We start from the raw sequence: 14,517 nt of genomic DNA on the forward strand, positions 1-14,517 counted from the left end.
GCTTGCCAGTGGAGAGAAATACCCACACATTTGGTCACAGAAGTCAGTCTTCTGTGTTGATTGTTTCTGAGTAAGAGTATAAGAAAACACACACTTTGTGTTTTTTACTCTTGGAGTAAGACTTTGACAATATTTAAGGGTAATCATGTTTATTTTACTTGGCAACCATTGTTGAATAAAACATGACAAGAATCTATGCATTTTAATTTGCATTTCAGAATTGAGTTTACTTTCTCAGGACACGCCCAGCATGAAACAAACATTCCTCCTTTCTCTTCCCTCCCCCCACACAGGATCACTTGGAGGATCATTTCTGAAAATATGTCTGTAAAATTTTCTTGGATATAAAATATCTTTAAAAGTCTTGGATACTTGATTTAATTATAAGATCAAATATCCATTATCACTTATTACGAATGTGTATAATTTACCAAACTATTTTTAAACATGTGCCCAAAGTATTTACTTACATGTAACTACAGTCACGTGTGGTTTAATGATAAAGATACATTCTGAAAAATTCTTCGTTAGGCGATTTTGTCATTGTGTGAACATCACAGAGTGTACTTACACAAACCTAGATGGTGCAGCCCACTGTACACCTAGGCTATATGGTAGGTATAGCCTAGCCTAGGCAACAAATTGAATACTGCAGACAGTTATAATACGATGGTAAGTATTTAGGAATCTAAGCATATCTAAACATAGAAAAGTGTATTAGTCCATTTCTGTTGCTTATAGCAGAGTAGTACCTGAAACCGGGTAATTTATAAGGGAAATGAAATTTATTTCTTACAGTTTGGGAGGTGGGAAGTATAAGGTCCAGGGAATACATCTGGTGAGGGCTGCCTTCTTGGTGGTGATTCTACAGTAATGCAGGGTGCCACATGGCAAGAGTAGGCTAAGAGAGAATTAACCTGCTCACTTGCTCTCCTGATAAAGCCATCAGAACCATGCCCATGAAATCATCAATGGATTAACCCATTCACAAGGGTATAGCCCTCACAATCTAATCACCTTTTAAAGGCCCCACCTTTCAATTACCATAATAGGTTTTCCCACCTTCTTAAGACTGTTGCGATGAATATTAAGATTCAAATACATGATCATTGGGGAGACACTTTTAACCCATAGCACAGTCCATATTTCTATCAGCATTCTGATCATCACCATTTAATCAATGTCTAAGAAGTTCCAAAATTTCCATAGCCTTCTTGTCTTCTAAGCCTTCACCAGAATATAGACTTTTCCTAGACTCCAAATTCTTCCAGCCTCTGACCATTACCCCATTGCAAAGCTGTTTCCACATTTTCAGGTATTTGTTATAAGCAGCACCCCACTTCTCAAAATCAATTTTCTGTATTAGTCCATTTCTGTCACTTATAACAGAATGCCTGAAACTGGGTAATGTATAAAGAAAAGAGGTTTGTTTTTTACAGTCTGGAGGCTGAGAAGCCCAGGGTTCAGGAGGCACATCTGGTGAGGGCCTTCTACTGGGTGGGAACTCTCTGCAGGGTCCTGTGGTGACACAAGGTGTCACATAGCAAGAGCAAGAGAATTAATCTTCTCATTCACTCTCCTTATTAAACCATTAGAACCATATCCATGACAACTCATTAAACCATCAACCCATTACTCCATGAATGGATCAGTGTATTCACTAGGGCACAGTCCTCCCAATACAAACACCTTTTGAAGGTCCCACCCTCCACCACCATATTGGGAGTTAAGTTCCAACATGAGCGTGGGGAGACATTCAAACCACAGAGAAAAGGTACAGTAAAAATATGGTGTTATGATCTTGTGGGACCACCATCATATATGTAGTCCACTTCACCATTGACTGAAATGTCACTACGTTGCACATGACTATTAAGATAAAAGAATAAATTTGAGTTGTTTTAAGCCATGAAGTTACAGCAGCGATAGGGAATTAATGCACTGTCTCACAAACATCTCGAACTTACCAAATACTAAAATTCCAAATGTCACTCATTTGGGGGTGATAATGATGTGTCAGTGTATAGTCAATAGTTGTACCAAATATACCACTCTGGTGCCAGATATTGATAGTGGGGACAGAGGACACATGGGAACTCTACTTTACATACATTTTTGCTATGAACCTAAAACTGCCCTAAAGCATAAAGTCTATTTTTTTAAAAAAGGCATTAAGAGTATATTACTCAGCTTGATGCAATAATGAAGATTTAAAAATCCAACCCAAAACTCAGTGACTTCCAACAAGAAATATTTACTTCTTCCTCATTCGTCAGTGGGTCAGATGTGGCTATGTTGGACTTATTTGGGATTGGCTGACTTGTACCCAGACTGAAGTTTGAGTTTAAGTCTGATCCATGTGCCTCTCATCCTATGTAAAATGACAAAAAGCAAGAGAGTGAAGAAGAAACATAAAATGCATCTAAAGACCTCAGCTCAGAGCCCTTACATTGTTACTTCCACCCACTTTCCACTAGCCTAAGGAAATCATATGACCAAGGCCAACATCAGTGAGTGGATAAATATATTCTATTGACTCTAACGGAAAACTCTGCAAGGTAACCTGTCCAAGGACATAGGTGTAAAACTTTGTACCATGAAGGGATGGGATAAGTTTAAACAATAATCCGGTATACTAGTCTACTCTCTTGACCACATCTGTTCAATTTCATTCCTTACTCAAAATACATTCACCATCCTCATACATCTCCAATAGTATTCAGTTGAGCACCAGGCTCCAAATCCAGATTTTTGAGATCCACCTCATATCTGTATGCACCTCCTCCTTATCGAGATAACAACAGATTAAAATGACGAGTTATCTACCCCCTGAACTCCCAGAATACAATAACGGAACAGGAAGATAACCACAATAAAACCTCCTACTCAAAAAGGGGAAGAGCACACAAAGAAGTCACATTTGTCTGACATTACAGTCTGAAACCCCTGCCAGGCAAGTAAGCCAGGTTCCCCTACTCTGAGGGCAGAGAAGCCTCCACCCTGCTCCCAGAGAGTAGCTCCCCAGTGCATGGTTTGTGCTTCAACCTCTGGGAGGCCCTTCCTTTTCTCTCTTATCATTTGTCCACATCTGAAGAGAGCATTGGAGAGTATTCCTTCCCTAGCATCTGAACAGTGTTCCCAGCTTCCTTTCTGACATAGAAAGCTAGTGGCCCGAAGGACTTTCTACATCTTGAACGGATGCATTATCATTCTCCTTTAAAAGAAAAAAGAAACTTGCAGCATCTGTGCCAACACAGATCTTTCAAAACTGAAGGCCATTTTTCCTTTTGACAAATACTAATTGGATATATTAGACACTGTAAGTTTTTATTTTTTAATTCCATTAAAATACAAGGGCCAAACCCACAAAATCACAAGATTTTTGAGACATGCTTTCCTCTCTGCATTTGATTACAGTTACCATGGAGTGTCTAATCTAGTACCATACTCTCAGTTTGCTTTTTAAGAGGCAAATGGGCTCCACTGAAAGGATTTACCAGCAAATTCATATTCCTTTCAGAGGTCATAAAGAGTACGAAACCACATTCCAATTCAATTTTTGCCCTGTGTCTTAGAGGCGAAAGCTTTGATTTGGTTCTAAACAACTTCATGTTAAACCTGAAAGTGCCTTTCACTTCTCTATGTCGTCGCTCTGGTTTGGTATGCAAAGACCCTGAGTAGAGAGAAGATTTATTCTGTGTAAGAAGAGAGTGGATATGTTTGCCTTGAGTAATGGACATGCAAATCATAGAGGAATATTCATTAAATAACTCTTACAATTGTTTTTCTTTTGTCCTCCTGAATATTGCATATGGCTCCTAAACTCAATTTCTATAAATAGTGCCTTCCAAACATTTCTTCTTTGGCCAGCTTCTTAATGTATTTTCCCTTAATTCTCATTGCATCACAGATGACATTTCCATGGTTTTTCATTGGTTGGAGTGAGCGGGACTGAAGCCATGTTGGGACCTAAAACCCCATGGGCCGTAGACAAATTTTAAAAGGACACAGCGTTCTTCCTGGCCTACATTTCTCTGAGTTGCCTCTTTTCCCATGGTTATTTGGTATTTTGAACCTCAGTTATGGAGCAAGATGACATTATTTAAATGAATGCGGAGCTGTTTTCCAGCAGCCTGAAGTTGCAAACTTGCACGTACTACCCAGACCCTGAGATGAGGACGGGAGCAGAAACAAGACAGAGTCTTGGCGAGACTTTGCACCTGAGACCTTGCATGAAGCCCTCGCTGCTCACGTCCCCTCCCTCCTGCTTTTCATTTTCCCACCTTCTTTTCCCTCCGCCCTCTCTTAAAAAACCCCTCAGTAAAGCTGAGTCCTTGAGATGGCTTTAGCCTGGCCATTCTTCTTCAGGTTTACTAGAGAGATGGGTCAGCCTGACATCTCTCCTCAGGTCACTGGTATTACTGAATAAAAGCTGACTTCCATTTTCACCAATATATGACTTTTATTTGCTTGCTATTTTTGTCTGGGGCAGGCAGTCGGACCTGTGACTTTGGTATCCATTTGGGGGAGCTTCAGTTAGGAACTGAGTGTGCCCTGCAACAATTTTGGAGAGCAAGCCAGGAGCTGAGTGGCCCTTGTAACACAATGAAATAAAAGAAGGGATGATTCCATGTTTTAGAAAAAAAAAATTGCAAAAAATTATGATTGAATGTATCTCCAAGCATTTACATGCTATCTCACCCTGTCTGGTATAGCTGCTGCTATTTCTCCACTTGACAGTTAAAGAGAAGTGAATTCGTTGTTGTAAAGCATGAAGACAAATAATTTAAAATAAGAGGCTTATTTCTCCTTGTTGAAAATAAGAAGAGACTTTTTCTTTCTCCCTTTTCTTAGAGTTTTCTTAGAAAATTCATAATTTTAAGTACTTTCTCCTCTTTGGAATGTATATTAATCCTTTTGAAAACTAGATAGGTCTTTTGTCAGCATTGTGGCCCAGGAATGTCTTTCTGAAGAACCTGGGAGCCATCTGCTTGAAATGCAAACATCAGGGAGACAGCAGCCCTACACCGGTTGCTGTGGGACAGCAGGAGCCTGACTTGGACAGGCACCTTGCTCCAAGTTGCAAAACTACCTCATCATAAAGATATCAGAAGTTTATCTTTCCTTTAGATAAACTCATTTAACTAATACAGATGGTCACCCCAATTATCAGGTGAATCTAAGATGATTTATATGTAATAAACAGTGCTGTCAGACCCTTTTATGTGAAGACTAGTTATTTGAAGAACATGCGTGTAATGGGTTGTATCTGTGTCCATACAAAAGGCAGAGATTTTATTCTGTCTTTGCAATCTCTTAGCAGATTGCCTGTGATGGGCATCACATCCTGGTTTAATAGTTATTCAATAATGAAGGCTTCCAGTCAAGATGGTGGAATAGATGGCCCCCAGTGTCACTCTCTCCCACAAATCAACCAATTTACAGCTATTAAAAAGCAACAACAGCCAAGCTGGGGTCGCTAGAGCTGAGGGGAAGAGGAGGAGAAAACTACAGAGTTCATGAAGGTGGGAAAAGCCACGATGAAAGGAAGAAAGGATTGCTCCTACTGTCTTGAGTCCCGGCCGCTTCGAGTTTGGCCTTGGTGAGCACATGGAGCAGGAGCTGGCAAAGGCCACAACTGTGCCCTTTGTACGAAGTTGTTTGGAGGCAGCAGGGGAGGGGAGGGCCCTGGTGGCCCTCAGGCCAGCAAGACCATTAACAGAGTTCCCACGGACCCACATAGGAGTGAGGGGCCACAACAACTGAAAAAAAGAAACCCTTGAGAGGCTAGTCAGTCACTGCAAGGGACCGGCACATGACCCATCCCAAGGGAAGTATTTGGAGCACAGGCAGTGGGGGAGACAGGCCCACCAGCGGCACAGCAAGGACAGCTGATCTGCCCCCCAGTCAGCACAGGCCCACTCACTGGAGCCTGGTCAAGAATATAGAACTGCAGGGGATGCAGTTTGCTGAAAAGGCTCAGGCCCAGACCAGAGTTTCTATACAACCCAGGTGCACCAGATCTCACCAGACTTGGAAGTACCTATAAGGTCAACTATTAAAACCTGAGCTGCACAAAAATCCTTCCTCAAAGAATCAGCAGCAAAGCATCAAATTAGCTCAACCATAGAGCTCAAGTACTGATCCCCACAGGAAGTTCCCCCATTTTAAAAGTTAGCAAAGGACAACAAATTAGTTCCAGTGAAGAGTTGAAGTGGTAGGAACAGTGAATAATCCAACACAGAACTGAAAGAAAAAAATAAATACCCACAGACCAGAGACAAATTTTGATATTAACTAGTCAAGGTCTCACATCTCCAAAGAACATGTATGAAACTTTAAAGGACCAGAAGCCCCCTGGACTCCTAACCCAGGGAGGGGAGAGGGCCGGGAGCCTCAGCCATGTCCCCCGACATCTGCAACTAGCCCAGCAATGACCACTAAAACACCAATGCTGGGCTGGTTGCAGATGTCGGGGGACATGGCTGAGGCCCCTGGCCCTCTTGCCTCTCTGGGTTAGGAACCCAGACCACTGAGACACCCCTGGAAGCCCCGTAGTCTCCTGAGCTAGGGTAGTGGGGGGACGAGGTCTTCAGCCACACCCCCCTGACATCTGCACCAAGCCCCACAATGACCAAGCCACTGCTGGAAGCCCCCTGGTCTCCCCTGCAGGAATGAGGGGGGCACCGCAGGCCTCAAACCCGCCCCTCCTTTCTCTTTCTCCCACCCTATTTCCTTCTCCCTTCCCCTCACCCCCTCCCCTTTGACTGCTTCACAACAACATCTTAGAATGTAAAAAAAAAAAAAAAAATTTGAAAAATAAACAAAATTTTAAAAAGAAGAAAATACTTATTCAATAATAAAAGTATTTTCCTTTTCTACTGCCTTTGTGGAGAAACTTTCTGGGTTGGGAAATTTTGCTTTTCATTATAGTTTCCCAAGAAGGGAAACTTCTAGGAATGAAGATGTCATATTTTTCTTTTCAACTGAAAGGTTACCTTTGGGTGTAAAAGATAAAAGACCTGGAAAGAGTTAAAAAAAAAACTGTGAAAAAGTGATTGAATAGGTGGAGGGATTTTGCTTCAAACAACAATAGAAATAAACCACATATTGAGGCGAAAGTCCAAAAATAAAGAGGAACACATTTCAAATTGCTATTTTTCTGGTTGAACGTAAATAAGAGTCATGTTACAGTAAAGACAATTAAAGAAATATAGTTTAAGTAAGACTTCCTGAAACAAAGTTGCATTAGGGACTATTCTTACCATGCCCTCTCTTACCAATATTTTTTTTTATTAATTATGTTAATCTTATCAACACATACATTTTGAGTCTAAAGATTTAGAAAAGATCTAAACTATCTTTAAAGGAAAGGCTATTTTTTTTTTTTTAAATAAAGACCCATTAAGATTTGTGCTAATTGAATTAGCCCCATATTTTAGTCTTGCTCCTAACCTAATCACCAAGGAAGAGAGAATTTGATCAGATTTACTGTCTTGGGTGACGCTGGTCCTGCCCCTGGGGCCAGATCCCCCCAACATGTCAACAGCACCGCAATTGTCTGTTGGGGTGGCACCTTAGAAGAAGTCATCTCAGTAAAGAAAAGATACTGGGGATAGTTTGGCATCTTGCCCCAAAGAGAGATGGCTTTTTTCTCACCACCAATTGTAGTTTAATTTTTTATCTGAATGAGGAAGAAATTTAGAGACACCAAGAGACAAAAATGAGTCCAAGGATTTCACAAATCCTTATTTTTCACACTAAACACAATGCCAAAATAAAGTTCAGTATTAATTGGAAATGAAATGTCTTTTAACTCCACCTAAAGATGAAAAACTTCAAGTGTTCAAGTAATCCTAAGGCAAGAGGAAACATATTGCTTCTCGTATCAGGAATTTTCAGGAGTAGCATGGGTGAGAGGCTTCTGAAGAAACTTTGCCCAAACTTCCTAAAGAAAATAACCTCCTGACAGGGGGGGGAAATGTCATTTGACAGAGTGGGAGAAAAATAGACCTTATGAATTAATAAAAAATTTTGTAGTTAGCACTGCGTGGATATCTTGTGTAACAAGGGTGCCGTTTTATATTCTCTTTCACGAATCTAAATTCAAATGTGAAAAACACATAATTTGAACAACACAGTTTTGGTCTTTGGTTTTTTGGCTAGCCTCTCATTACAGTTAGGCTCAATCTTTGTCACACCTACTAATGCTCCTAAGTTTTAGGTACAGGATAAATATGACTGTGTTTATGTTGGAGTGAGCAGGACTGAAGCCATCTTGGGAACTAAAATTGCCTGGGCTGCAAGGTGGGAGGGAATTTAAAAAGGACAGTTTTTTTTTTCTTTTCTCTCCACTCTTTCTTCCCACCCTCTGACTTTCTTATCTTGCTTGCTAAGTAGGAAAACAAGGCTGAGAAGCTAATCAGTGCTTTGCAAAGCTAACAGTTCTTTCTTTGAGACTCTTAGAGTTTTGAAAAGTGCTCAAGGCCAAATGACTGGAAGCTGACCTTGGCCACCAGCCAAGTTAACCAGAGCTCTGCAAAGCCAAACTGTGCAAAAGACTTTGTAGAAAAGTCGATTCTACTGTGGAGCAAATCAAAATCTTACAGGACCCTGAGACAACGGTGAAGATGAGAACAGAAACCAGAACAGGCCTTGGTGAGACCTTGCACCTGATTGATAGACAAAGACCCTTCAGTAGCTCATGTCTCTGTCTCTCCTGCTTTTCACCTCCCACATTCCATTCCCTCAGCTCCCCTTCCCCTTTAAAAGCCCCTCAGTAAATCTAAGTCTTTGAAATGGGATAGCCTACCATCTTCAGCTGAATGCATTTGCTCTTCTAACACCAACCATTTGACTTCTGAGTCTTTTTCTTTCCTTTTTGAGGGGTTGAGTAGCCAGACCTGAGTTTGGTAACACTTAGACACTAAAGTCTCCATGGAAAATTCACTTATCTGGGAATTCTAAACATCACTGTTCCATAAATCGACTTCAGAGATCATGTAAACACTTAGAAACTTTATATATTATCATTGATAATATCTGATTGAATCGTGTCCCCGAAGTTCATATATTAGAGGCTTAATTCCAACTGTAATTAAGGTGGGAAATCCTATTACGGTCATTGAAAGATGAGGCATTGGAAGAAATGATTAGATTGTAGGACCATGCCATAGTGAATAGGTTGATAATGGTGGTCAGGGATGTGGTTCTGAGGGCATTAAAAGAAGAGAACATGACAGGTTAGTCTCTTTCTGCTCCACTACCTTCTATTGGGTCACTGTCGCCACCACCAAAACCCTCACCAGAGGTGTTCCCTGCACTGTGGATTTCCCAGCCTTCAAAACTGTAAGCAATAAATTTTGTTTTCTGTATAAATCACCCAGTTCCAGGTATTTTGTTATAAGCAACAGAAATGGACTAATACAACTACTCATAGGGGTCTTTCTCATTAAAGAGTCTGAGTTTTCATCTAATTATCAGGGTGCTAAGGGTCAAATGTGTCCCCTCAAACGTTCATGTGTTGGAAAATTGGTCTCCATTGTAACAGTGTTAAGAGGGTGGAAGATTCAATTATGGTATTTGAAAGGTGGGAACTTTAAGAGGTGATTAGATTGTGAGGATTGTATCCTGGTGAATGAATGGATCCAATCATGGAGGAATGGGTGTGGCTCTGATGGCTTTTGGTTTCCATTGTAACAGTGTTAAGAGGGTGGAAGATTCAATTATGATATTTGAAAGGTGGGGCCTTTAAGAGGTGATTAGATTGTGAGGATTGCATCCTGGTGAATGGATGGATCCAATCATGGAGGAATGGGTGTGGCTCTGATGGCTTTATAAGGAGGGCAAATGAAAAGGTTAGCTTACTCTTGCTGAGGCCATTCTCACCACTTGACACCCTGCATCACAGTAGAGAGTCAGCACCAAGGAGAAGACCCTCACCAAATGTTTTCCCTGGACCATGGACTTCCCAGCCTCCCAAACTGTAAGAAATAAATTTTTTCTTCTTTATAAATTGCCCAGTTTCAGGTATTCTGTTACAAACAACAGAAACAGACTAATACACAGGGGTATGTGTGAGCCAAACAAACCTGATTAATCATTTTATTTACATTGATTTAATTTTCTGTCCCTTAAAAAGGGAATTCTCCTGGTAAAATTTCCTTTTGTGATTTTGGAGACAGAGTATTCCTCATTCAAGGTAATTTCATCCTTGGAAGGTAAAGGCAAGTTGTGATAACATAGAAATATTATCAAGAATTTATAATTCTTTTAAGAAAAACAAGTGTTGTTGAGGTATTAGGAGAAAAATTCTCCTAATACATGAAAGTGCTGATGACTCCATGTTCAGGGTGTACTCTGGAGAGAGGAAAAGTTGTGTAAAGAAAACATCCATGGTCTGAACTACTGCATCCGTTAATAACTCTGTGCACTCTAGAAAATTATGTGTAAGTATAAATGCACCAATAAGGACTGTGACAGTATTAGGATGGAGCACCGATTCCACTAAAATTATATTGGTGTATTAGATTTGTCATGCACATAGCCAAGTTAATATTAGGCTCAGAACACCAAGGGCATTGGGCAGAGCCACAGGCCATGGAAGTCTCGCTAAGTGGATGTCATATCTTAACTGCTTGTGAATGTTCCAACTGAAAGTTTTCAAATACTTTTGAGCCTGGAGGAACTATCCACAGTAATTTAACTTTACTTCTGGGATGTAATACAGAGAAACAAAGATGCACATCCAAATGTCATATTTAAGCACTGATCATTTCCAGTAAGCATAATTATGCTATTTGCTTAAATCTATAATTTTTTTTTTTAATTTACCGGAAACATTCATTGGATTTTCCTTTGAGCATACCCACCAAAGGAAATTTCTCACAGAGAGATGCTTTTGTCAATACTGTCCCGTTTACTTTCATTAACAATTACCATTATTTTTTTTAACACCTATCTTGGTTGGAAAAGGACAGAAAATAACTTTTTGAGGAAAAAGGAGAAAAAAAGTTAAGGCTGAAGACGAGCTTGTATTTTTCTATTTTAAGAGTTTTTAAGTCTTATGCAAATTCAGATCCTTTTTACTTCTGATTCACTCTGAGACCCAAACATTTTTTGCTGCTTTTTGTCTTCCTCAGTTTGTATGTGGAGAGAGTCTCTCTCTCTCTCTCTCTCTCTCTCTGTCATCTAACACATTTTGTCCTCCTCTGTTCTCCATGCCACCTACTGGTGCCATACTTTAATCCATAAAGTGGGGGTATTGCTGCATGTTGTATAAGAGGAATACTCTTTAGTGAAAGGTGCTTTCCCAGGAAGTTCCAGTTTTCAGCAAATTTTTCTGTATTATCAGGTCAACCTGTTGTTGGTGATGATTACCTAGAGAAGTTTTTACAAAACTATGAAATGGAAGAAGACATTAAAATACTATTGGAGATGCCAGCAAGCAGTGAAAAAGAAATGGCTGAAAGAAACCATGTTCCTCCAGCTACTCCACCAGGTCAGTCTGTCTCTGTAAGGGGTTTTGCAAGATTGCTGGGGTGAAGAAAAGGGATAGAGATGGGATATAAAATTTTTTATGCATATATTCACTCCTTTATATAGATATTCCTATATGCATGGAATACTATGCCTGTACTAATCTTAAATGTCACTAATACTGAGTAAGGAAAAACTGACATTTTCCATTACCCCAACAGGGCTTGATTTCTTTGAAGGGACAAACTCGAAGTCAGAAAACCAGGAGGAATCAAAGAATCCCTTGGTTTCTGAGAGTGATCAGGATGGACCGTGTGAGTCGAGAACAGAAAAGATCCTACGGAAAACTTGCCACCGTGCTAGAAAAGAGGTAAGGCCAACATGACTTGTGAGTCAGAGTCATCTTCCAAATTGACATCTATCTGCATGTCAGAGCAGAGGCCTCCTGCTAACATTAAGAAGTGAAAGATAGTAGCTCCAGATACTTGAAATTTCCTAAAGTTCTATTAATCCTGACAGTACACAAACAGGAAAATTCTACAGTGATACAAAATGAACAATAAAATTATACAATTTTGTAATTTAATTTAGTTTATGTTAAATTAAATTAAATGATTTAATAAATATAATTCAATTATATTTTAATTAAGGTAATCTTGCGCCATAAAAAGAAGAGAAGATTTCTCAAAATGGTGCACAACATGACAGAAGAAGTGAAGAGCTGTGTGAGTATTTTTTCCCCAATCTGGCCTCATAACTACTGAATAACTCTCTTTTCCCAATACCTTTATTTGTTTCTTTGCAATGCTTATTTGGCTTAAGAAGATGTGGCCTTAGTTCAGATTGACAATCAAACTCGAGACAGTCAGCTTCACCCTACCCAGATTTACTTTCTCTAAGAAAACACACAGGATTGGCAAAAAGAGTATTTTCAGAACAGCACAGCACATGCCTCCCAGAAGGACATTCTGATGTTCCCAAGAGATGCAGTACTGGGCACACATATGGTCATCACAGAGATGGCTCAGGCCATCTCATCTCAGGGAAGCCGTCGGTTCTGGGTCCTTTATTTTTTGGTGCTTTGTTAGTCACACATTCTCCCCTGACGCCCATCCCAGGCAGGTGTACCTAGCCCTCTCTCTGGTGTCTCAGCCTCATCGCTGCAGGTTACTCTGTACTCATTAAACTTGACGATGAGTACAGAGTCGCTTCATCAGATTCACATTTATCTTAGATCTGTGCACTCAGAAATTATTCGAGTCAGTTATTCAAGGAGGATTTGCCTGAAGATGAAATCGTCAGGCATCCCTGAAGTTGGAAGAAAGGTCACAAAGCAGCTCTTCACCCTTTTTCTGCCTCTTATTTTTCCTCCTGCTCTGTCGGCTTGTTCTCTCTCTCTGTCTCTCTCTCTCTCTCTGTCTGTCTGTCTCTCTCTCTCTCTCTCTGTGTCTGTCTCTCTCTCTCTCTCTCTGTCTCTGTCTCTCTCTCTCTCTCTCTCTCTGTGTCTGTCTCTCTCTCTCATCTTCACACACACTCTCAGTGTTGTGATGGAAACATTTCTCACAAATCTCCATCTTAGTCCTTTGGGTTGTTCTTTAGAGTACCATGAGAGTTTCAGAGCATATTCCTTAGACTACTTATACAAATATTTCTTTCCATGCTGCTATTATTTAAATTATTGTCCCCTCTGAAACTCATGTTGAAACTTATTGCCCAATGTAACAGTATTAAAATGTGGGCCTTTAAGAGGTCATTGGATCATGAAGACTCTGACCTCTTGAAAGAATTAATTCATTCACAGATTAATGAATTAATTGTTTAATAGATGAATGGCGTATTACATGGAGTGGGTTAGTTATCATGAGAGTGGGTCTGTTTTAAAAGCCACGTTGGCTCCTAATGTGCCCCCTCATCACGTGATGCCCTGAGCTGCCATTACAAGATGTAGCCCCTTGACCTTGGATTTCCCAGCCTCAGAACTGTAAGAAATAAATTTGTTTTTTATGAATCACTCAGTCTCTCAGGTGTAGCAAGAGATAACGGACTGAAGCATGTGCTTTGGTTCTGAAATACGTTTTTATCCAAGCCTCCAGCTGCCCATAAATACACTGAAATTGTACAATTAATTTGAATTTTTTTTTTTTCATTTTCTTTCAGGAAGAAATTATTTCAACGATGCTGCACTCTCAGAAATGACCATCGCATTCAAAACATCACTCATTGGATACCTCAGCAATTTTTGTCTTAGTGACTCATTCTTGTGTTATTAATATATTTACTTTTCTTTCAAATATAAAATGTTTGGTATTTTAACACAGTGGGCCCGATGCTTATTTGTCACCAGCACAGTTAGAAACCTGAAAGCAACATCCAAGTTTAAGAAATGCCTTTTTCATAGAAAGTTTAAATCTGATATATGGAGAATCCAAAAAAAATACACTGTTGATATAATAAATTAAGACATCTGGATATTAAAGTACTTCCTGCATTCTGTGAATAAAACTTATTTTTAATGCATTACTGTATTATATTTGCTAATATTTTATTTAGAATTTTTGTATCTATATTTATTTATTCTTTTTTGGAACCGTATCTCTGGTTTTCGGCATTTAAGTTAGGCTGTCTTCATAAAATCAATTGGGGTCTTAGAATTTTTAAAGACTGTTTTAATTCTCTAGTTCTCCGATGACTAGATAGAACAGAACTCAGCTAAGAAACTGTATCTTGAGGACTTAATAATGGGTTCTCACAATCTTTCTAAAGTTTTTATGGTGTTTTCTTTTCTCAAACCTCTGTTCTTCTTGGGTCAATTGTAGACAATTATTTTGTATTTAAATAAACAAAACTATCTATTTCCTCTCTGTTTTCAAATTCACCATCTTCATATTCATTGTAATAATTCCTTATAAATTGGTTAACTATATAATGGATTGTCTAACTTTTTAGAGCAAATGGCTACTGTTCACAGTCACGTAAAGACAACTGATATAAGCTTGTAATAAGCCAACCAGGATAGAATATTTCCTTATTCATAAAATT

Source organism: Cynocephalus volans, chromosome 12 (genome assembly GCF_027409185.1).
Source record: "Cynocephalus volans isolate mCynVol1 chromosome 12, mCynVol1.pri, whole genome shotgun sequence".
NCBI classification, from domain to species: Eukaryota; Metazoa; Chordata; class Mammalia; order Dermoptera; family Cynocephalidae; genus Cynocephalus; species Cynocephalus volans.